Consider the following 25,300-nt stretch of genomic DNA (forward strand, 5'->3'; position numbering starts at 1 on the left):
AATCTGTAATTTATAAATCTGTAATTTTTAAATAAATTACAGATGATTTATTCAGAGATAATACATACATTCAGAAGAGGAAAATTACCTACAATCAATGCCTCTCAAAAAGAACATTAATTCTATGAAGAAATCTATGATGAGATGATAAAACAACACATTGATGTAAAAAGAGATTCATAGCTAAACATAAATAAAGGCAAAAGAAAACACCTCCCTTGGCCGGGCACAGTGGCTCACACTTGTAATCCTAGCTCTCTGAGAGGCCGAGGTGGGAGGATCACTGGAGGTCAGGAGTTTGAGGTTGCAGTGAGCTATAATAATGCCACTACACCCTATCCATGGAGATAGAGTGAGACTCTATTTCAAAAAACAAAAGAAAAAAAGGGAAAAGAAAACACCTCCCTTCAAAGTTTAAATAGTAACAAATAAATAAAACAAAATAGCATCTAAAAAGGAAATTAATGTTATAGGGGAAGGCTTCAGAGGGTCTCAGTGAATCCAAGTGCTGGTGATGATGGGGAGGGAGACTGGAGGGGTAGAGAACAAGAGACTGAAGGATGTGGAGAGAAGACAAAGGAAACCAAGGACAGTGATAGATCTAAGGATAGCTGAGAAGCTAAGCAACTGAAATATGGAAACATGAAGGATAGACCAAATAAGGGCATGTTCTAGTCCAATAAAAGTTATGTATGGAGCAATAGAAATTAAAAACTATGTCTTTGATACCTCAAGGAGACTAAACAAAGAACATTTAACCTTGATAGAAAAATTTATCATCACCATTTACCATCACCACTATTTACCATCTGGGTCCAGTTGACCCTTTTTATGCATAATTTACAAAAGTAAGAATGAAGAGTTAGTGAAAAACACCTTTATTTGAAATTTTAATAAGAATTTAGACATAGCAAAGCCCAAATATTCCCTGTTACCTTGGATTTGAAGGCACACACACATGCACACACACACACACACACACACACACAATTGTATATATATATTCATATATCTTCTACCCAAATATGTATATATTTCCTCACCAAAAATTGCTAGTGTAATTTGAACTCAACTAAATGCTTAGAAGTCATGCATGAACCTGGAGTCTATAAATCGTGTACATACAAATACAGATCTCCAGTTAATTCCTCAGAGGCTATACCTTATCATTTTTTTCCAATTCTTACTCGTTGTATTTTTTGGAGGATACCATGTTTCCCCCAAAATTAGACAGGGACTTATATTTATTTTTCCTTAAGAAAACACCCTAGGGCTTATTTTCAGGGGGTGTGTTATTTTCCCCTTAAAGCTTCAGCTTGCAGCACGCACTGGATGGCCAGGACCTGACAGGGGGAGCCGACCTTGTTGGTGGGGCTGCCCACACCTTGCAGGTCACCTCTGGGACAGTAGCTGTCATGATGGGGCAGATGAGAAAGGCTGCTCTTTCTTCTTTACCGCTCCGTGAGGAAATGCATGGGTTGTGCAGATATGCTGCATAGCCACACCCATCACTAGGTCTTATTTTCGGGGTAGGGCTTATATTGAGCAAATGCTTAGAAATCCTGATAGAGCTTATTTTATAGGTAGGTCTTATTTTCGGAGAAACACGGTACTTACATTATCAAAACACAATAATTCTGCAAACTTTTATGGTTGACTTACTGTTTACTACCAACAGTTTTTAGGCGTATTTTACTGTCTTCTAGTTTCCATTTCTGCAGGTAAAATGTCTGAGATTTAACTATTGTTGCTTTTTGATTTAACTATTGTTGCTTTTTAGGTAATCTGTCTTTGCTTTCTGGCTGCTTGAATGATCTCTTAGTTTTTGATGTTCTAGGGCTTCAGTGGCATGCATATAGGTGTGTAACTTTCTGAGATCGGTAGAATCATGTTTATTCATTTTGGAAAAAGTTCCTTAAATATTTTTTATTTGCATTCTCCAATTTTTTTCCTGAGACTTAAAGTAGATATGTATCATTCTTTTCATTCCGTCTCAAATGTGTCTTATTTTCTCCTTATATTTTCCATCTCCTTAATTGCCTTACCTACACCCCAAATAAAATTTTCTGACATTATTTTCCAGCTCATTAATTCTCTTTTCAATTGTATCTGATCTTCTGTTTAACCAAGCATTGGGTTTTATTTTAATGATTACTTTTTATTTCCAAATATCCCACTTTTTAAAATGTCAATTCATTCTTTCAGATTTTCCCTGGGGTATACTGAATTTTGTAATTTCATCATATATTTTCTTAAACATTATTTGTTGCTTCTGCCCTTATATTTGTTATCTTATTTTAAAAACAGATTTTTGCTGAGTACACAACTCTAGATTGATTGTTTTTTTTTTTTCAACACTTGTAGATATTGTTCACTTACTTTGATTTATTAGTCTTCAGGCTTTAATTATATATATAAAATGATAATTTTTACATCCGTTGTCCTTGTGTCTAACTTTTGGTGTTTCTTGTTTTCTCTTGACTGCCCTTCATAGCTTGCCTTCTCATTTGTTTGGTAGACTTTATGAGGGAGGTCATAGTTGCTTTTAAATTGTGCCAGTCCAATAGTCCCAACTTGGGCAAGCTTTCCTTCAAAGGCAAACTGGAGATGTTCCTACACTAGAAACACTTCAGCCCTCTCAGGACAAGATTCTGACACTGAGTTTTCCCTCCTTTAGTCTTTAGCCTGTTTCTGCTGCCCACGGGTCCGAGATGAATAAACAGATGGCAAGATCTTTCCCTGTGTGAAGGACTTCACACAAGTGGTTTTCTACGTCCTTAGTGCTGTTTATAATGCTAAATGTTTTCTGCATTTTCTTTTTGTATAGTAATAGTTTCAAGTTTCTTATTTGCCTCTGTGATGGTAAGAGGAAGGAACCATAGTGTGGATAAAAGTAGAATGAGGATGTAGGGATCCAGATGGTGCTCAGCAGTGTCTGTAAGGACACGTTTCTGTACTGATAAATGTAATACATGTTAACAGTGGAAACTTTGGAAAATACAGACACGTGTAAAATATATTTTAACCACCTTAAGCCCCACCAGCCACTGTTAGTATTTTGATATATTTCCTTCTAATCTTTCTTATTCCCAATATGCCAGGTCCTAAAATGTTTCCTCCTCTTTAACTCATATGAGCCAAATTTAAACTATTTACCCTTGATATAAAGACTGGCTTATGATCCTAGAATTAGTTATTTAAATTTTAATTACCTTTTTTATGATGTTTAAAAGAAACACAAGTTCACTGAGGTCATTTGGAAATTACAAAAAGTTATAAAGAAACAAAAGTCCCTTGTAATTCTATCAACTGATAAACACTGGTTCTCATAATTTTAATAAGCTCTGAATTAAAGCAGGAAAATCTATGTCTAGTCCCAGCACTGCTGCATAAAACAGTGCAAGCTACTAGAACTGCTGTTCTGGCCTGGGCCCCATGGTAGCCTCTCCTACGGTCAGGGTTAACATCTCCATGAACCCCAAGGCATTGGTAAGCTCCTACCAATTACTTCTCTTTTAAAAGAATTGGGGTACATTTTCCCAAAGGCTTGAACCTTTTGTTCAAGGGATGAGTGCAGGGATGAGACTAAGGCAAATAGAGGGCAAATGAAATGCTTTTCTGACAACCAAAAGCCACAGTCACATTGAGCATGACTTGCTTTGTTAATTTACCTTAAAATTGAAAATGGACATGCCATCATCAGTTCTTTAACATAAAAACTCTTAAGTCCATTAGAATATATGAGTATGTCACCATGAGAACCAATTTTCTGGAAACAATGGTTCGTATCATATTCACCCTTTTTCTTTTTGACATTGACAAAAATGAAGAATTTCACAAAAATGAAGGGAAAGGGTGAAACATCCTTTGAGAATGATTATTTTTACAAAGAATGAACAAAAAAAGTTTGACCAAACTCCAGACGGGCCAAGCAATTTCCTTGGCACACCTCACTTTTCACTTCCCTTTCTCCAGTAATCAAGCGTTCCGTGGGTTGGGTTCTGCTTTTAAAGCAGAATAACTTCCAAGTATCCTTCTGTTGCTATCACCATTTTATCAGGTGTGCTCTAAGCCTGAACTAGCCTGGGCTGCTCTAAGAATGCTGAGTGGTAGGGAGTTGGGGAAAGCACTTGCTTCATCAAGAAAATACCCAGCAACACACTACTAAGACAGGATACCATCAGGCCCTGCTTGATAAGGAGTGATAAGACTCAAAGCAAGCAAGGTCTCTGATGAAACAGAATGTGGCGGAGAAGCTGACCAAAACCAGCTAAAACCAAGATGGCCACAAAAAACCCTCAATATGCTCATTACACCCTGCTTATAATATATTAACATACTAAAAAGCAACTCCCACCAGCGCCATGGCAGTTTACAAATGCCATGCCCACTCCCAGAAGTTACCCTATATTGATGGGATTAAGACCACTGGGACTTAGGGATGCTATGTCTCAGTTTGTGAGAGGATAGGAGGCGAAGGAATTGCCCGAACAGAAGCCTGAAATAAGTGCAGATGCTAACTGCCTAGTTGGGGGACATATATCAGCAATCTGGGAGTACAGCAACGCATGCTCCAACCTCAGAGCCTAAGGGGTCTCATGCATGAAAAGCCATGGGCAGCCTGACATGAAAACTCCTCATGGCTGTAGAGGTAGATTGCAATATGTCAGCCCGGGAGAAGGGTCACAAGGCTTCCATAGTGTTTGAACCCTGGGCCAAGTTCCTTCCCTCCCTTTCTCTCAACAATGCCTCGGTTAATGTAAAACCAGTCTCCCAGTGGGAAGCATGTAGTTTCCTTGTTCCTTGATCAAATGGGTCACGGCTACTGACAAAGATTAATATGCATGTACATAGCTTGAGCTTGGGACAAATCAGTTCACCTTGATCAAAAGGGTTGTACCTACTGAAGAAATATGTGTTTTTCACTTCTAGAAAGGAGGAAGAAATTAGCTAGGACACCTTGTGATTTGGGGGAGAGCCCCCGAAACCTTTGATTATTGTATCCCGTGATTTCTTCACATGAGATCATTGTATTTTGCAACATGACAAAGAGAATAAAAAACAAGTGCTGGAGTTCAGTCACTGCCACCTTAGCACCAGAGTGCTGGTGGTCCCCTGACCTCCTCGCTTTCTTACCTATTATTTCTGTGTCTGTGTCTTTATCTTTCTCATCTCTTGCAACACAGTCTGCCAGGGGACCCTATTTTGATCGGGGACATTGCGAACTCCCGATACTACCTGGTTTAAAAAGAGGATGAATCTTGATTTTGGGAACTCCCTGTCCCTGTCCCTTTCCCAGAAATCTTAAGACTAATCCTCCCTCTGTTTAACATAAAATTAAATAGAAGATATAAAATAAGATCCTGGAAACTCACAATGTGCTCTGAGAGCTGCCACTGCTCTGCCCACAGGGCAGCCTCTCTTTTTTCCTTTTCTTACTTCAGTAAGCTTGATTTTGCTTTACTCTGTTGGCTTGCTCTTGAATTCCTTCCCATGCAAAGCCAAATAACCTACTTGGCCTTTAGGCTAGACTCCAGCTTTGGGTTCCACTTTCCTGTATCACTACCAGTTCTATTGTGCAGAGGGCTCATGGAGCTCAGCCTGGAACTTCTGTCTTATGTGTCATGAGTAACATTTCTGTACTCTTGAGTAACTTGTTACTCATGAGTAACATTCTGTACAGAAATTAACATTTCTGTACTATTGCTGTTTGTCTCTTTTAAACCATATCACGTGAGAACACATAGTAGTCTTCACCAAATTTTGAGAGTGTGTTTGGAATGATCTGATTTCAAATTAAGACTATATACTATGTACAAGCACATAAATTACATGTGTGGGATTGAGAGAGCAGAATTTCAAAAATTTTCATTAGCTACCATTGCATTTTTTAAAAACTCCTTTATGTTTTGTTACGAGAAGGGTTCCAAAGTTTCATAAGTTTTCTAATATGTCTGATTTCAAAAGTTTTTCAGCCACAGTCACAAGAAATTAAACCCGACAAAAGGCAAGCTCAAAACCCAGCAAATCTTAGTACCACATCATCAAAGTTTGAGGGAAAAAAAAAAAGGACACAGAGAAGAGCCCAAAGTTCAAATAGAGAGGGCAGTTAGTGGAGAACAACTGGGACTGAGGAGATGCACAGGGTGAGCAGTGGCCGGCCCCTTGGGGACAGGCAGCTTCTGAAGCAGCTGAAACTGAGGCCTGATCAGGTACCCCTGGGACTACACGTCAGGACTGCCTTGCCATAGGCAGTCCAAAGTCAAGCCTGAGGGAAACTTGGCCCCCAGTCAAGAGAGCCACACCATGCATATTAAGACGCCATGGACAGAGAAAACAAACAATGGTTTTAGTATGAGCCTCAAACCAAAGAATGCACCATATCAGTTCAATGTTTGAAATGTGTCATTATTGATAAATATTGAAAATACAAGTTGGGTGCACAGGTTCCATGTCTAGGTCAATCACTGAGGCTCCAGAGCTACTACAATGTTTGTTAACAGGGGAAAAAAATAAAAATAAAAACCCAAACTAAAAACCAAATATTTAAAAAGGACATTAAGGTAGAAAACACTGCATGACCACAGCAAAAAGAAACTGGGTCCCTTTTATGTGCTATTAATAGGTCCTGTTAGGTCTGGTGGAGGGTGAACAGGTGAGGAGGCAAGGGAGTGGTGAGGGGCGGAGAGTGGGCACTGAATGGTAGCTAGGAACCAAATGCAGCTAGCAACTGTTCCCTGGTGGGTAAATACATGGTAAAAAGTTCCCAGTAACCTTTAACTGACTTAGAGCTCATTGCCATCTTGTTAGCATAACATGGATGGAGCTTCATGGAGAATTCTAGAAAAGATGCATGTGCAGACAGGAAAACTATTATATAACCTACTCTGTTACGTAACCTATCATGTGATCTGTTCTATAACAACAGCCTGTCAATCACCCCCAAAGGCGAGAAACAGCAACTGATCCTGCCAGGGAAAAGGCGGGACAAACTAGTGGGTTTATGAAAGGCAGTGTGTGCTCAGCCTCCAGCCTCTTTCTCTACCCGTGGAGACTGACCCTTTCCCCTCTCTCTGGAATGTATTTTCACTTTGTGTAGCTTCCCTCTATACTTTCGTTCTTTCTTTCATGTAAACTGTATAAGATTGCTCTGTGTTTGTGATCACTCTGTCATCAGCAGGACTCGATACCAGGACTCATTCTCAACACTGAGAACCAGGGAACATCCACGCAGGCGAACCTAACAGTCTCACCGAGTCCCCTGCACTATCCTTTCTCTATTAAACATGTTGCCAAGGAACATTCCTTTCACCTTAAACATTAGTAGGCCACATGTGCAGATGCTACAGATTGCAGGTGCTGATGAGTGATCGAGCCACTTCCCTGTGTAATGTGCTGCACAATGAGAACAGCATTCATAAGTGCATCCGATAGCACATGTATGTGCATATGTATATATTAAAAAGATTTTTTACAAATCTGAAAATTATTATAGCTCTATTTTAAATATTATGATTATAGAATAATATTATTCACTGACTTTTAAATACATTTTAAATAAAAGATGATGATTATGGGCTGGCTTCATTCTCTCAAATGAAGCTGGACAATATAGCTAGTAGTAAGAAAGAGAAAGAGAAAGGGTGGGGCAAAGCAGCATTGTAGATGCTGTATCAGAGTTTAAAAGTTTAAACTAATAGAAACTAGGTTGACTTTTGTATAAGGAGATGAACTCAGCACAGATTTTAGTATATGATAAGTGGGAGCAAACATTCCTACCTCTCAATACACTTTCTCTCTTTTTTCCAGTAGAACACCTTTTCCTCCTTAAAGGAACTTTATTCCTAGTGTTTACAGCGGAGCTACCAGTTACAGTCACACACCCATTTTCAGAGGTGGAAACATGACCCAACCGCTCTGTCAATTGTCAATTATATTCGCCTTCTAAGGGATTTGAATTAGAGCAAAGATCTGTAACATGATCCACTGAGGTCACCTCAAAAACAAAGCCTTCAAGTTCCTGCAGCTAAGATCTACAGAGACACCTGGATCTTTCATGTTGGCACCCTGATCTGTATTCTTCAAGTTGATCTCATTTTCTTGTTTTAGTTATAGTTCTTTTTGCTCTTAATCAAAGGATACAGGGACCATACATAATTTCACTATTATATTCCCTGTGTCTGACTCTGTACTTCTTGGCAGGCACTATTTGCTGAGTGATCAAACCCTGTGGGTGAATAAGTATACTCTAACTCCTAAAAGTACTTCTGGCCTTTGAGATTTAAAAGATAATTTATACCTTAAATCTAAAATCTAAACTTTTATTAAACATCTAAAATAATGTGACAGACACAGATAAGTATACTAATTTGAAAAGTTGGATTTAAAAAGGTAAAAAACTAAGAAATTTAAAAAATAACTTTTGTAGTTTCTACTACATGTTGTTCTATTTTTATAACCATAAAGTATAATTTATACTCAATTCTTATTCTCATTGATGAATAATGTTTTAACATATTTCATCTCACTCTAACCTGTGGACATTATTGGACTATCTACATAAAAGTATTTTATTTTTTCACAGCCATCAATTCACTAAAACTTATTGCTACTTTTAATTTTTTTGAGCATCTACATCTACTAACCTGGGTACATATGCCTTTAAGGGTTCATGATAGCTTTCCAAGAACTTTTTAGGCAATAAAAGATTTAAGAAAATCTATTTTCATGTTTTCAACTTCTACTTTTTGGTGATATCAGTCTGCTTGACAATAGGCCTGTGGCCAAGGCTTCTGTTGGGTTTTTCTTTCCCATCTCCCCATCTCACAACCAAACGTGTCTCATGTGGCAAAAGAAGGGGCTGCCTTTCACCTATCCCAACTCTTATTGAAGTGTCTGCAACTTTCTTTAACCACGTCACCACCAACCTTTGATAGGGCTTTTGTCTTTCCCATTGCCATACATATTTCTATTCTGGACAAAATGTGAAATTTAAAAAATGGGATATTTTGCCTGTGGTGAGATATTCTGAAATCAGATATTCATATATTTGTAACGTTGGGTCAGAGGAGTCGTGACAATTTTCTTTTAAAGACGGATATCTTCTTCTATCTCTCTAATTCTTTCCAGAGAAATTACTGATGTGCAGAGGACATTCCTGAGAAGAAAGCAAAAAAAGTGTATCAGTAGTAAGTGTGGAAGGGCATCTTAAGTTATGTTATCTAGGTGAGAAACTCTTGGAAAATCCTTGTGCCCTGTCTGGTTACCTATTTATCTAACTGCCTACCTATCTCAGAATTAGAAGAGTTAAGATTTGTAAAAAACACATGCTCTTTTCCCCCTCTCTCTCTCTCCTTCGTTTCCTTTCTGAATTAATTATTCCAAAAGGCAATAGGTAGGGCAGAATAAAAAACTCAAAAGGAGGAAGTAGGAATGCAAGCCTGGCACCCAGCGTGGGAGCCTGAGCAGGATGAAGAAAGCACCTGCACAGTGGGTGGAATGTCAGAGCCTAAGAAGGGGGATCAGGTTGTAGGAATGGGGATATTGGAGGTGATGGCGATGGTGATGCCAGGTTGGTTACTAACAGGTGAGATTAATCAAATTAGTAAGTATATTGAGGATGATGGAATCCAGACTTCTCACTGTCAGAGAAGGCAGTTCTATATATTCATATGCATGCAGATGTATATACACATATTAGAATGCACATTTCTAATTAAACTTTACTTATGTTTACTTTTCAATTTCTGCAATATGTCTAAGTTTGTTTGATCAATAGTGTGCCAATACTATTACTATTGTAATAATATCTTAATCCAGATGAAAAACATGTATTAGGTCTTATGGTCAAGAGAAAAAAAAAACTCATTTCAATTTATGTACATATTTTTACTGCAGAAAGATATAAAATGTTATCAGTAAAAGACCTTCAAGCATAAAAATATATTATGTTAAGATAAAATTCTATGAGAGAAATGGAATGGTAATATGAATTCAAAGAGAAAATGGAACAATGTAAAATTGCTGGTTGTTAAAGAAGAGCTTATTCATGTATTTCAAAAATTGATGATGGTGAGCATAAAGTTGCTATAGTATATAGATTATATTGGATGGATACATTGAAAATAATGATATTACAATTTTGTTATCAAAGATCAACAATTAAAATATGATAAGAAATCACATCTTTTGAAACTGTTTTAACTTATGATGAAAAAATTTTATTGTCAACTTAACAACGGACAGGAGGATAAATAGATTTCCAAAAAATGTTACAGGGCATACATGTAGACCTTAAAGGTAGATATTTTATCCACACTTACAACTAGGAAAATGGAAGTTTATAAAAATTAATTAATGCTCCTGAAATCACAAGAGTAAGTGATGAAACTAGAAGGGTCTGTTTGACTCAGCACCTTCACTTTCCAGCTTTTCATCACACCTCTCCACTTCCTTTCCAGCTCATCTTTCCAACTGTTGGTCCAGCTGACCCACACCAGCAGCCCCCAGACCACCACCAGCTGCTTGGTTGCGGACTCACAGAGGCAGTTGCTAAACAGAATCCACAGCTTCCCGTACACCTGTCTATGAGTTCCCCCTTCACGGTCCAGACTAGCAACTGATGCCCTTGGCTTTGGGAGTTCTCTGCAAGCTCCATCATGTCCACCTGCCATAGTGTTCCAGGTGGCCTGGTGAATGCTTTTTTTCTCTGATCCTCCAAATTTCCCTTCTGCACTTTCACTTTCCCAGTTCCTCACACAATTGGTAAAGTCTAATTCCTGTAATAAATCTCTTATTTCCACAATATGCCTGATGACTCTGCTTCCTGACTAATGCAATTATTGTTGCCTAAAGCAATCCCAGAGTAACAAAATCTTAGTATCAGAAATCTGGAATTGGTTTCTTCATCTGGCTGGATGTAAAGACATCAAGGATTCCAATGGTGGTGGCAAATGGGGCAATGGTAATCCACTACTTACAGTATCTCCTAGAGCCACTTGGAAAGACCTCACACGTCCAAGTGGTTGCTGCCATATAACAATTTAGTGGGAATAAGTAAAATTACTGTGGATTGATTTGGTTGTTTCTAAATGTGCTGAAGAATTTGGAGAGGGAAAAATGAATGAGATTAGGCTTTACATTCCCAGCTCAAGCTCTTAATATGGAACCAAAAACTTCTATAATGACCCTAAAGGTGATTTTTATCTTCTGTGGTTACAAAATTGAGCTTTTTAAAACCAATCCAAAATACAATCCTGTGGATGGCTGAAACACAATACAAATCGAATTCACAACTTTCCAGGGTCTCTTAGAGCACTGATAGGAAGAAGAGTAAGACCCTGAAATTTGGGAGGAGGGACTATGAACAAATTCTGATAAAGCTGAGGACTTTGAACCCCCAAATTCTGAAGAACTGACTTTGTAACCCTCAAAGTAACATTTCTCTCTTTCTGAGATCAGTCTCCTATTGTCTGAAGTGAAGGGTCTTGTGTTTAGAATACTACTGATGTTTCTCAGGATCTCCTCCCCTAACCTCCCATTGCTTCTAGATCTATACACAGATCCAGGAGTTCACCTACCAAGTATGTCCCATGAGAACATACATACACACCACAACGGTTGCAATATTTTGCTCAATTCTAACCGACATTATGAGCAGGAGTGCATCCTACAAGTATTGGACCAGGTTAAATAAATCTAAAGTTGGAAGGGCACAATATACGGATATGGATGCACTAAGCAGAGATCATAGATTTGATGAGCTAATCTGCCAATATGGGAATGGCTCTAACCAGTTGCTTAGTTGGTTGGCTAAATCTTGGACTTGGAAGCGGCTTATACTGAATGAATTTAAGATACCAGAACTACTTTGGAATACTGGCAAAAGACTGCATAAGCACATTTTTTTCTTAAAGAGTCAGATAGAAATTATATTGTGATTCTGGGCTGTGCAGCCTATGTTACAACTATTTAACTCTTCCATTTTAGCCGACACGCAACCCTAGACAATAAGTAAATAAATTGGTGTGGAATTATATTCCAGTAAAATTTATTTGCAAAACCAGGCAGCCAACCTGTGGGCTATCGTTTGCTGACCCCTGTTAGAAGAAGACACCTAGAGACTTAGGGAGCTCACACCGCTGGAATGGATTTATCAGGTAATACCTGCTCACCCACTTGATAAGTCTTCTTGGAAGTCCTACTGGTCATTCTCTTCTCTGAGGGTCTGAGAAATGCATTCATGAGGGGACCATCAATATCCCTGAAGAGCTCTGGAACAGCTATTCTCTGCAGACCAGGATTGGCAGTAAAAAAAAAAAAAAAATGTAGTAATCAAAATTTGCTCACTGAAACAAAAAAGCTCCTTGGGTTCAACAGAAATGATGGGATCCCTGATTGGCAGGAAACAAGTTACCGCCATATTTCTGTCTGTTTATGTTTCTGCCCCTTGACTCTGGGTGGGCTTATGATGGTGTGTAAGAGTAATAAGATGATGATTCAAACTGCAGCTGCCATTCCAGATGTGGTTCATTTACTGCAGCAGAGCAACACATCCTCTGGCACATTGCAGCTATTACTCTGGTAAGTGAAGTTCTCCTCCACTTGATGGGGCCAGCAATACACATTCACTGTTCTACATATATCAAATCTTCAGCTGTCATAATCATAAGCCAGTCAAAAGGGATTTTTTTTGAGACAGAGTCACACTCTGTTGCCTGAGCTAGAGTGAGTGCCATGGTGTCAGCCTAGCTCACAGCAACCTCAAACTCCTGGGCTCAAGCAATCCTTCTGCCTCAGCCTCCCTGAGTAGCTGGGACTACAGGCATGTGCCACCATGCCCAGCTAATTTTTTCTATATATTTTTAGTTGGCCAATTAATTTCTTTCTATTTTTAGTAGAGATGGGGTCTCATTCTTGCTCAGGCTGATTTCGAACTCCTGACCTTGAATGATCTTTTCGCCTCGGCCTCCCAGAGTGCTAGGATTACAGGCGTGAGCCACCCACCCTGCCTAAAAGGGATGTTTATCATTTCTTCTTTCCACAAGGTAATACACTGGTCCACTAAATTAATGTTATCATGCTGACTGGACCTTGTGAAGAGAAAACAGCACTTCTTTAGATATCCTGTTTGGCACACATATGCCATCTTGATGAAATTTTAGGGGTCCAGTGGCCAGACCTCAAGAAAAACAAATTACTGTGTTTGAATTTTCTTATCTCAAGAAAGAGGCATGACACCTAGTGGGGCTCTTTGGGTTTTGGGGACAATGTATACCTCATTTGTGTCTCATAATCTGATCCATTTATTGAGTAACCCAGAAGGCTTATAGTTCTGAGCAGGGTCCAGAGTAAGGCCAGGCTCTGAACAAGTACAGGCTGTGATAAAATCTGTCCAGCCACCTTATTTATGTCACCCAGCAGATATGATGGTGACTGAAATATCTATGGAAGATAGAGATACTGTATGGAGTCATTGGAAGTTCCCTAAGGGAGAATCAGAGAATAAACATTTAAGATTTCAGAGAAAAACCACTATCTTTTTCTGTATGTAACTGTTCTCCTCTTGGAAAGAAACTACTGGCTTACCTCAGAGCCTTCATGGAGACAAAACACTTGACCACAGCCACCAAATTACCATGCAACCTGAAATGCCCATAGTGAACTGGGTCTGATGTACCAAGCCATAAAGTTGAATGTACACAGCAACACTCCATCACCATGTGGAGCTATTATATATGAAGCCCAAGAAAGTCCTAAAGGCACAAGTAATTTCCATGAACAAGGGGCTATGACTACCAAGGTTCATATTTCTGCTATATTAACCTCCTCTTTATAACCCACAACCATTTTCTATGATGTATTGACTTAGAAAGAAAAAAAAAAGAAAAACTCCTCAGCTTGCTTTACAGAGAGTACTGCCTGCTATGCTTGTACCACCCAAAAGTGGACAGCTACAATACTACAGCCCCATTCAGAGGTGGCTCTGACGAAGAGTTGTAAAGAGAAATCCTCTGAGTAAGCAGAACTTAGGGCCATGTACATGGTGCTTTGCTCTTCTTAGAAGGAGAGATGGCCAGAAGTACAGACACACATTTATACATGGGCAGTGCCTAATAGTTCAGTTGTATGGTTAGGTTATGTTGAAGAAAAGTGATTGACAAGGAGGTCTAGGGAAGAGGCATGTAGATAGACCTCTCCAAATGAACATAAAATGTAAACATGTTTGATCTATGTGAATGCTGCTTAAGGAGTAACCTCAGCAGAGGAAAATGTTGATAAGTAGCCTCTTTCCTCAGTTATTCCTATCTTTGACCAATGGGTTCATGCATTTTATATATATATATATATAAATCGTAACTCTTCTAATTCTGAGATAAGTAGGCAGTTAAATAGATAAGCAGACAGGACACAAGGCTTTTCCAAGAGTTTCTCACCTAGATAACATAACTTAAGATGCCCTTCCATACTTACTACTGATACATTTTTTTTGCTTTCTTCTCAGGAACTTCCTCTGCACATCCGTAATTTCTCTAGAAAGAATTAGAGAGATAGAAGAAGATATCCGTCTTTAAAAGAAAATTGTCATGACTCCTCTTAACCCAACATTAGAAGTATATGAATATCTGATTTCAGAATATCCCAGCACAGGCAAAATATCCCATTTTTTTAATTTCACATTTTGTCCAGAACAGAAATATGTATGACAATAGGAAAGACAAAAGCCCTATCAAAGGTTGATGGTGACGTGGGTAAAGAAAGTTGCAGACACTTCAATAAGAGTTGGGATAGGTGAAAAGCAGCCCCTTCTTTTGCCATATGAGATATGTTTGGTTGTGAGATGGGGAGATGGGAGAGGAAAACCAAATTGAAGCCTTGGCCACAGGCCTATTCTCAGGCGGACCAATTTTACCAAAAAGTAGAAGTTGAAAACATGAAAATAGATTTTCTTAAATCTTTTATTGCCTAAAAAGTTCTTGGAAAGCTATCATGAACCCTTAAAGGCATATGTATCCAGGTTAGTAATTACTGGTGTAGGTGCTCAAAAAAATTAAAAGTAGCAATAAGTTTTAGTGAATTGATGGCTGTGAAAAAGTAAAATACTTTTATGTAGATAGTCCAATAATGTCCACAGGTTAGAGTGAGATGAAATATGTTAAAACATTATTCATCAATGAGAATAAGAATTGAGTATAAATTATATTTTATGGCTGTAAAATAGAACAACATGTAGTAGAAACTACAAAAGTTATTTTTTTACCTTTTCAAATCCAACTTTTCAAATTAGTATGCTTATCTGTCTCTGTCACATTATTTTAGATGTTTAATAAAAGTTTAGATTTTAGATTTAAGGTATAAATTATCTTTTAAATCTTAAAGGCCAGAAGTATTTTAAGGAGCTAGAGTATACTTATTCACCCACTGGTTTGATCACTCAGAAAATAATACCTACCAAGAACTAAGTACAGAGTCAGGGACAAGAAATATAATAGTGAAATTATGTATGGTCCCTGCATCCTTTGATTAAGAGCAAAAGGAACTATAACTAAAACAAGAAAATGAGATCAACTCGCAGAATACAGATCAGGTTGCCAAAATGAAAGATCCAGGTTTCTCTTAGCTGCAGGAACTTGAAGGCTTTGTTTTTGAGGTGACCTCAGTGGATCATGTTACAGATCTTTGCTCTAATTCAAATCCCTCAGAAGGTGAATATAACTGACAATTGACAGAACACTTGCGTCATGTTTCCACCTCTGAAAATGGGTGTGTGACTGTAACTGGTAGCTCCACCGTAAACACTAGGAATAAAGTTTCTTTAAGGGTTCCATGACTACTAATCTAAAAATTATCATTTCTCTTCCCCACTGACTCTTTATCCTCTGAACAAACTTGTGTATTTCATTTGGTCTGAAATCTCTCATCTGAGTGGACTCATCACTTTGTCCCTCAAGACACTGATAAATCCTTACAGCAAACACAGGTGAAGCTGTCAAAATGAAGCCCTTGCTAGATACAAGTGAGATGATTTCGTTTTAAAATGAATGCCTTCCTGAACCTTAAGCGGGACTGTTGTTATTTATTCCTGTTGTATTGTATGTGACATTTGGAATGTCTACAAACCTAATTCAGATCATTTCTTTAAGAAAACAACACAAAACAAAACTTAATGTGATTATTCTCAACACTGAACTTTTAGGGCTCATACTGTTTTTTTCTTTTTATTTCTCAGAAATAACCAAATAAGCCTACCCATTGCCCCTTCTAAGTTAGTTCTGTACTCATGATGTTTTCTTCAAATTAAAGCTTTAAATATTATATGAATACTGACCTAAGATCTAGAAATATCTTTCAGAAAAGAGCTAAATTGTGAGGTAATAGAAAGGATCTAGACATGCCTTATATATAGTGAGGCAAACCCATACAGTAGAATAAGTACAACTAATATTCAGACTAATAAAATAGAATCCATTTGCTTGTACCATCTAGTACTAGGATTTGGTAAAGATCATGGGAATATTGTTCAGATAAAATGTAAATGAAAATATTTAGCTCAGTGATCAGCACACAGTAGGTACTAAGTAGATATTAATTTCATTTCAATTTTTAATATTAGGTTTCTAATTTTTATTCATTCAACAAATATTTATTGAGACTCTACTAAGTGTCACATACTCTGCTAAGTATTACATGTATGTTGGTGGAAACAGACAGACAGACAGACATGGTGCCTGTTGTCAGGGAAGTTACAGTGATATCTGTAAAGTGAAGATAATATCCAGATTACTGGGGTGTCAAAGGGTTACATGAGACAACATTTGAAAATGCCTTATCACCTGGAAAACTCTATACATGCTTATTTTCAGACCTTTAATTATAAAATAATTATGTTCCAATTCCTGAGTCAGAGATGCAAAGAAAAGTAGGAGAGTAGAATTCTAATACATACCTCAATTTCTGTGTGAACTTTAGAAGTTTCCCTAAAGCATTCCATTATGTTTGTCTTGGCTTAGGGTTGTGTAAGCACTAGCCATGAGTTTTGCTAAGACTGTTAGTGAGAATCTAGACAAGGACGAGATTTCCAAATTTCTCAGAACTGACAAAGGAGAAGCAAAAGCAAAGAGACATGGGAGATAGGGAGGAAGGGATTTTGAGGTCTTGGAACACCCAAAGGCAGGACGAGGAAATTCTGAATTAGCTATTGTACCTTTCTAGGCCAGGAATCCATCCTGTAAAGGGTGGAAGGGCAAGAAGAACAGACATAACATGTCTAGAATGCCAGTCTCTGAGTAGTCCATACATGCAGAAGGGACACATGTTGACATTTGTCAGCTTATATTTCCTCTGGTTGACCAGTCACTGTCCTTTGAGTACCTTCAAGGATAGGCTGAAGGGGACATCATTCTTCCCTAATTCCTCTAATATTTACTTATATTCCTGAAAGAAAAAGTGATTTATGTCACTTTTTAAAATAATGTTTAAATTGTTGTTTTTGAAGATGGTGATTATATTTTTAAAAATATTGCATATTCATTGTTCAGAAGAAATTTTTTTTTTTTTTTGAGACAGGATCTTGATCTGTTGCCTGGGCTACATACAGTGCAGTGACATATAGCTCACTGCAACCTCAAACACCTCGGCTCAAGAAATCTTCCTGCCCCAGTCTCCTAAGTAGTTGGGACTATAGGCATGGCAGTGGCTAATTTTTCTATTTTTGTAGAGATGTAGTCTCACTATGTTGCTCAGGCTGGTCTCAATCTCCTGGCCTCAAGTGATCTTCCCACAGTGCTAGGATTACAAGTGTGAGCCACTGTGCCCCGCCCAGAAGAAATTTTTGATAGCTATTTGGCATAAGAGACTCCTATTGCTTGCTCAAATAAAAGATGTGAGTTGAATTGCTTTGCATTACAAAGACAAGAGATATTTGATGTTTCAAGAGGAAAATTCTGGAGGAAGAATGGAACCAGAGAGTCTGGACTCTGCCAGGGGAAGAGTAAGAAAATTCCTACACCACATAGCCCAAGAGGACTGGAGGACATAAAATGTTAAGGATTTCTTGAGTGGAATTCTGTGTTATGTACAATGTGACCCCCCCCCCAAAAAAAAAAAAAAAAACTGCAGCAAAGACTTCAATGCCTGCTGTGTTTGGGTTTCTTTCAGAAACAAGTGAAGGTACAAAGTTCTGTCTTCTGGTTACCAGTTATTGAAGGACCAAAACGGATCATGCATGTGCAGACACAAATGCCAGGAAGCCCCTGGCTGACGTCTGGGTTAAGTGTGTGTGTATCCCTCTTAGTTCTACTTCAACCCTGGCAAGCAGACAATTCAACTGTTTTTCAAAACCATTACAAATCAATTAATGTTCTCATTCATTAGTGCTATGTTTGCTCATAATGTAGAATATTCAAAAGCTCCAGCATATGTATAATTGCTATTATTAATTGCTTTTCTAAAGTCAAAATTAAGCAATCTTTATCGGTAAAAAAAAAATGCCAGACTTCAGAGAACAAAGGGAAAAGAGATTGAGCAACCATGGAAATGTTAGTGGTCAAAAGTTGGAGGTGGAAAGAAAGGAAAGGCCCAGAAAATCTCGAGGGAATTAATTTGACCATTTTCCAGTTGAGCCCTGGACAAAAAGAATGGAGTGGGGAAAAAGCTGGGAACAGAGTTTATACAATGAGGAAGAGTCAGATAAGAAATTGGGAGGTGAAGACCAAATGCTGTTTTTCCAGACTTTAAAGAGGGGCTTGAATATTGGAAGGGGCGGCTGTGAATTCGACCTGCACGCAGCCCAGTGGCTTTCCTGATGAGAGTGGTGCTGCTTCAGGCAAGGACACTGTGAGAGGCTGAGTGAATAAAATGTTAGTTTACAAGAAAAATGGTGGCAAACTTCTTGCTTAATGAAATCTATATCTACTTTGAGGAAGAACTTCAAATGCTTAAAAAAAATCGCTGAAGTAGTTTTCTGATAAAAGTTTATGGGGTTTCAACTTGTTTGGGGACCTCCTAGAGGCTTTCCTTGTTACAATATTGTAATAAAACTTAACTAAAGACATTTTTTGATCTAAGATTAGAATCACTGAGTAAATGTGATTTTCATATTATCTCAGATGCAGACTGGCGAATGTTAGTTACTATTTTGCTAATGAGAGAGAGAACAACTCCAAAATGAAAGAATGCAAGAACCATTGCCATCAATGTGCTGCTCACCCCCAAACATTTCTGTTTTGTCACCAGATTCTCTATCAGCACAGAAGGGCTTTGGCTCCAGGCTTCTAGGAGTGCCATCATCTGTCTCAGGAATTGCCAGCTAAAGGCAGTCTTCAATCAGTGACAGTTTGATGCAGGGCTATAAGAACCTGAACCCTTCACCCCATCTTGGGACAATTCTAAAGGGCCATTTGAGTTCCAGATATTTTCTGGGGCTCAGCTGATTCTCTTGGTGAGACTTCAGCTTGCCTTTTCCCTCTGCCTGTTTCCAGCTCTTTTCCACCCCTAGTATTGATCCTGACGGCCTGTCCTAATCAACTCTTTTGTGCTGCTGTCCTTCTCAGAGTCTGTCTCTTGGAACTTGACCTATAACAGGGGTCAGTGTTGCTTCTCATGGAACTAGCTGGCCCAATTTGAAAAAAAAATGTTTTTGACTCTACAAAGCATTCCCTTAGTGAAAAGAGGTAGTTGGGGAGAAGGGATGGAAGGAATGGCTCTTACTAAAAGGAATGCACTGAGACAGCCTTTTGCTTTCTGTCCCCAGAAATCTGGGTTCACAGGCTAATGGGGAAAGGAAATGTTGGAAGAGCTAGTGTGAATCAGAGATAAAGAGAGAGAGAGTGAGCCTCAAAACCTGGCCTGGGAAGCAGGGTCGGTTCGTGAGAATGAACTAAAGTTTAGCATGGGATTGTGAATTTATTATAAATTAGAGTATTCAAAACTCGAGTGTGTATAAGCAATGCCAAGACTGTTAAATAAGAAATGACAAAACTCTCCAATCTTTTCCTTCCTCTTGGAGATAATCAGAGCCATCTGTTCCACCATTTTTGAAGCTGCTTCAAAATAATTATATTCAGGTCTTACCTAAAATTATACTTTATTAAAAAAAAAGACTTAAATGGAACTACATTCTCTATTGTTGGGTGCCACTTTGCTCATTCAACAGCATTTTATTTAATAAGATTTTATATCTATATGTGTCCTATAACAGACTGAGTGCTAGGTCAACACTACACACTGGCTTTATAGGAGAAAGAAAAACTAAAGCAAAGAGAAAACAAGTACAATTGTTTAAATTGTAAGGAATGACAGAATAAGAGGAAGCATTTGTGATTTAAGATATTTTTAGCCAGATTCGGTGCCTGCATCTATGATGCCTCACTATTTACTATGTGCCAAATTAAACAATAACTTTCAGGCTTATAGCAGTGTCAGTATATGTGATTATTGCTATCTCAGCTGCAATCAGAGTTTGAATAGTTGCCTTAAGGAAAGAAGAAAGCAGAAAATTTTACATTTTAATTGGGCAGAAGTAATATATCAATAAGCTAACGCTTCAGCTAGGCTGAATTTGTCTGATCAACTCATTTCTACTTATACCCTATGCCAGTGGAGCAGAAGGTGCTCAATTGTGAAAAAAGGCAGACGCTCCAGGCACTTTCATTGTTATATATTTACTCCTCAAATTCAATCCTCATAAACGTATAGGGAAGGTAGCTGTATATCATTTTGCTGATGGAAAAACTGAGACTAGCCTTAAAGCTAGACAAGGCCCAAAGAGAGCCAAGGAAAGCAGAGGTTCAATTGTCCCCATGGGATATCTCAGGTATGGATCACTCAAGGTAACAACTGGATCCATAAAAATAAAGGCAAGAATGAACAGGTATGGTAAAGGGTTAGTGAAAGAAAACTCTAAGGCAGCCAAGATGGTACAATGAGAAGAGGGGGCAACCTCACAGCTGGACAAAGGAGCTGAATGATTATGGGTGTCCTAGAACTCTTTGAGTCTTGGTTTTCTTTTATGTAAAAGGAAGGATAATAATATCTACATCAGACATTGGCTTTGAAGATGAGATGAAACAATGTATGTAAAACACACACTCAAATTCTTTTCTTCTTCCCTCTCTTCTTTCCCTCCTCTACTTTATAATTTTGCCCAGGGGTGGTCTTAATTCTAACAGAAGGTGAGAGGAAATCAAAGTTAGTTACAATAAAACTCATGGGAAGGAGAGAAAGATAACATCAATCATTCTTTTTAGTTATAGAGGGTTGGACTTTGATATGATTCAAAATCTAATCTGTATTTTATGTCAAAAGTTGATAGGACCTTTCGGGGTGGGGCACTCAACTCTGATTTTGGGGACTTCCTGATACTAGAAAAAGATTGTGTGAAATTTCACTTTGTCTTTTTCCACAGTGGTGCTTTCAAATGTTTCCCAACAACTAATCTACCCTTCTGCCAGCACATCATTTGCTTCCCAGGGACTCACAGAATTGAAGCCAGATGGGTGTACGTTCTTAAACTTCCCCATTGTCACGACACAATTTTGTATTGACTAATCCTCTTTCTTTCTTTTGTCCAATATGAGCACTTTTAGTCCTCTTCATCTCAGCTTTTTGAAGGAAATGACATCTCATTCATTTTTATTGGTTTGATAGGCCAACGATAGTGCCACGGATATAGTTTGCACTTAACAAAAGTTGTTGACTAAATAGGTGGACTTGAAGGTTTCAATCTAGTATATTAGTATTTTCCAGGTCTGGGTAGGAGAATTAGCATGTACGTGTTGAAATGCTAGGGGAAATACTCTGGTTTTGGTGACCTACAAATAGGCTTCTGAGAATCAAAAGGGAAGACCTGGAAGGAAACAAAGGCAGCGTTCAAGCCCTAATACTAGATTAGAAAGAAAAACAGAGAAACCTGGTATATAAGGGTTACCTGGGTTGCTCAAGTATGAACTGTCACCCTCTCCCTTTACTTCCTCTGCTTTTTCTTCTGATTTTGCTTCTATTTCTCTTTCTCAGTGTGTTTCATAATCAGTATTTTCTGAAGAGAGATGATATGATTAGGCCAGTCAGTCATCATCTAATACTAAAGATACTTCCATATCTGGACACCTTGCAGTCTGAAGGGCCAGCCATGATTACTCTTCCAGGTTTGACTCTTGAGCCTGGTCTAATTGGTGTGGCAAAGGTACCCGAGACACTATTAGTGGCAGCCAGTGTTGAAGGAACTGTGGCTGATTTCTGAAGGGGACTAGCTAGAATTTTATAGCTGCTATACATGCATCCCGTATATATCTTTGTGTTGGAATTAAGCTATGTTTGCCAGATTTAGCAAATAAAAATATGGAATTTCCAGTTAAATTTGAATTTCAAATAAACAACAAATAATATTGGATACAATATTTGGGACATGCTCGTATGTGCTAAGAAGGTGCTTGAGCTTCAGGCACAGTGTCCACATTCTAGCCACAGAAAAGGAAGAAGAGGCAAAGAGCCTGTCCATTCCTGTTCAGGGCACGTTCCTGCCATCACACGTATACTCAGCCTACTGATGAGAATTTAGTCACACGCCACATCTAATTAGATGGGAGGCTGGGAAAGTTGTCTTTATGACGGACAGTCATGTGCTTAGTCAAAACCCTAAGACTCTGTTAGTGAGGAGGAAAGGGTGAGTGGCTATGGAGGGTCTCCTAGTCATCTGTATTAGAGAAGTGATGGTGATAAAGGCATATTTTGGAGATCAAACAGAATTGAACTAGATTGGACATAACAATGCTGATAATGAGTTACAAAAGTAAGAGAGGAATAAGAGATACCCCTAGATTTTTTTTTTTTAGCCAGGTTAGTTTATAGAATGGAGGTCATGTTTAGCAAAAATGGAAAACCCAAGAGAAACATATTTAAAATTTATTGCATGTCTATAATAAAGCGACCTAAGGTACTATACCAATACCACAGGAATATGACACTTGCTAACCAAATCTAGTAGATAGATGGCTGTAGGCTTTCTCTTCCCGCTTCCCTAAGGCAGTGTGATTAACCATAGGTCTTTGCTGTTATTAATGTGATGAAATAATATGTTTAGTATGGTGACTGGAAAATAATAAATGTTCAATAAATAGAGTAAATGCTTAGTATTTTTAACTATATTTTCAAACAAAAGAGTCATCTAGGAGAGATCGAATGGAAAGCAAAAGTATAAAGATTGAGACTTCTTGTGAAAATCAGTGAGTGGCTTTCCACAGTGGTTACAGAAATCCACGGCATGGATACCATCCTGAACACTGGCCTGCTGGCCAGGCAGTGATGGAAAACACTCCATTTGCTTTGCCTTAGAGAAGACAGAGCGGCTGTTGGCACCTTGCACCCTTTTGGACTTCCTGGAAAATGGAATGTACAAAAGGAGGAAGGTGAGGCCACAGAAAGACCCTGGAATAGAACATAATGACAAAGATGTTCCTAAACATTAAGCTTCTGGTGCTAGCTAGTAATACAGCAGTAATTCAGTGGCAGAGCTTCTGATTCCATGATCTCAATGCCAGGGTGGCAGATCAGGGAAGCGGGATGGTAGAAAGTGTGTGCAGACAAGGTTGTCTTAGAGGTGGTCCCTGCCTTTTACAGTAGGAAATGACGATAATGGTGAAAGCAGTAACAGAGTGCTAGAAGTGATAACCGTGCAGGCCCTTGGGCTCTCTATGCCATAGATGACAAGATGGTAAGAGGCTGAAGGGGAGACACAGGCAAGCCTTTATTGGGGCTTATGCTGGAGCCCAAGGGAGACAGCACAAATACAGGCCTCAGCCTGGTTTCCCTGGGGAATTCAGGGAGAATTTAAAAGAGGCTTAGGTGAGAAAAAGGTGCTGCACTGTGAAGGCATGTAGAGGTGGAGATTTTCTTGCCTGCCATAGTAGTTTTGTTATATGCTTCTTCATGCATCGCATGTGCCATTAGCAAGTTAAATCTCCACCCCTGGGCGGGATTTTTAGCATTTAAGTGAGATTACAACGAAGAGAAAGTCAGGGTAAGATCAGTGTGGGTGTCTATTCTGCCTTGAGGTGGTTGGCTCCTGATAGGTCTGGTTCTTATGCAGCCAGGTGCTTTATCAGCCTGCGTTTATTTCAGCGGCCCTGAAAAACATTACTGGGCAAGGTTATGATGCCCATGTTGCCTTCTGTGGTCAGGGGTGAGGCCCTGAGTCCTGTCCCTATTCCGTCTCAGACGTCCAGGGGAGGAAAAATTAATTACAAAAGTAGTTTGGGATAATTACTAGAAGGAAGTGATATTTGAGCTGGGCTTCGAGAAGCAGGTAGAATTTCAGCATGTAGAGGAGAGAGGACAATTTTCAGGCAGAGACAACACGGTAAACAAGTGTGAACAGGCTAAATGTGTAGGACAGAGTGACTCAAGCTCAAGTTCCGGTAGACTGTACTAGCCAGGGGAGCAGTGCAACGGAGACAAATTGTGGGGGCATCTCTTGGCGGGTGGAAGATTTCTGACTTTATCACAAAAGCAAACATTAGGGTGGTTTTAGGCAACGGGGACGATTGATAGACTGAAAGGGTCAAAGATCAGAGGTGTGGAGACCAATTTTGAACTTGCCTCCGTAGTCCTGAGAAGTCTGGCTCTCTTCCTGGGCTGAGATCCTCACGGGACTTCTGAGGGATCACAGCCCAGGTCTCCGCATCTCGGGGCCTCTGGCACCAGAGTTTGCACACATTTTCCCTCAAAAAAAAAAGTGTGAATAAATACAATGCGGGGGGCATGGGTGGGGGAGGGGGTGGAGGTAGCCTGGCTCCCTGGGTCCTGCCTAAGAGATCGCAGTGCCAGAGCGCGGGCACCGTCCCAATGCTCTTCGGGGACAGGCAGGTCCCTCCTCCCGCGGAGCACCGCTCAGGGCTGAGGAACCCAAGGGGCTTCCTTCCAACTCAGAAGTGAAACCCCCTTCCTCCAGGCCTCTAGGGGCTGGTGCTCGGGAAATGCTAACCCCTGCCCGCTCCCTCCCCCTCTTTGGCCCTTCTTCCTTTCCTAGAAGAACTAGGGTGCTGTTTTCCAGAAGCTGCCGGACCGTTGGCCCGGGTGGAGAGGGGCGGTGCGCGGGGGTGGAGGGGCGGGAGGCGGGGAGAGGGGAGTCCACGAACTTTGTGACTCAGGCTCCGGGACCCGCAGCGGCATTCCTGTGTGCGCTGCGGGCAGGCCAGCCTCTCCGGCCCGGAGGAGGGGGCGCCGCCGAGAGAAGCCGCCGCAGGCTGCAGAGCCGCCGCCCGCGCCGCTCGCAGGGGGACCCCGAGCTGCCTACACGGCCTCGCGC

At 39.5% G+C, this 25,300-nt stretch overlaps 1 long non-coding RNA gene across 2 annotated transcripts; it reads right to left on the bottom strand.

Annotated features, from left to right (window-relative positions):
* Positions 1–9,005: 9,005 nt before the first annotated feature.
* On the bottom strand, positions 9,006–25,247 carry LOC105870636 (uncharacterized). 2 transcript variants are annotated; one of them, XR_012920222.1, is made up of 5 exons: positions 25,131–25,247; positions 24,592–24,714; positions 21,926–22,033; positions 12,178–12,288; positions 9,006–9,157 (listed from the first exon to the last, which is right to left on the bottom strand). It is a non-coding gene; the product is annotated as an uncharacterized LOC105870636 (long non-coding RNA). The 2 variants fall into 2 exon arrangements; XR_001153706.3 differs by having other exon boundaries at positions 12,166–12,288.
* Between the last annotated feature and the right edge of the window lie 53 nt (positions 25,248–25,300).

This window comes from Microcebus murinus, chromosome 7 (assembly GCF_040939455.1).
Source record: "Microcebus murinus isolate Inina chromosome 7, M.murinus_Inina_mat1.0, whole genome shotgun sequence".
Lineage (NCBI taxonomy): Eukaryota > Metazoa > Chordata > Mammalia > Primates > Cheirogaleidae > Microcebus > Microcebus murinus.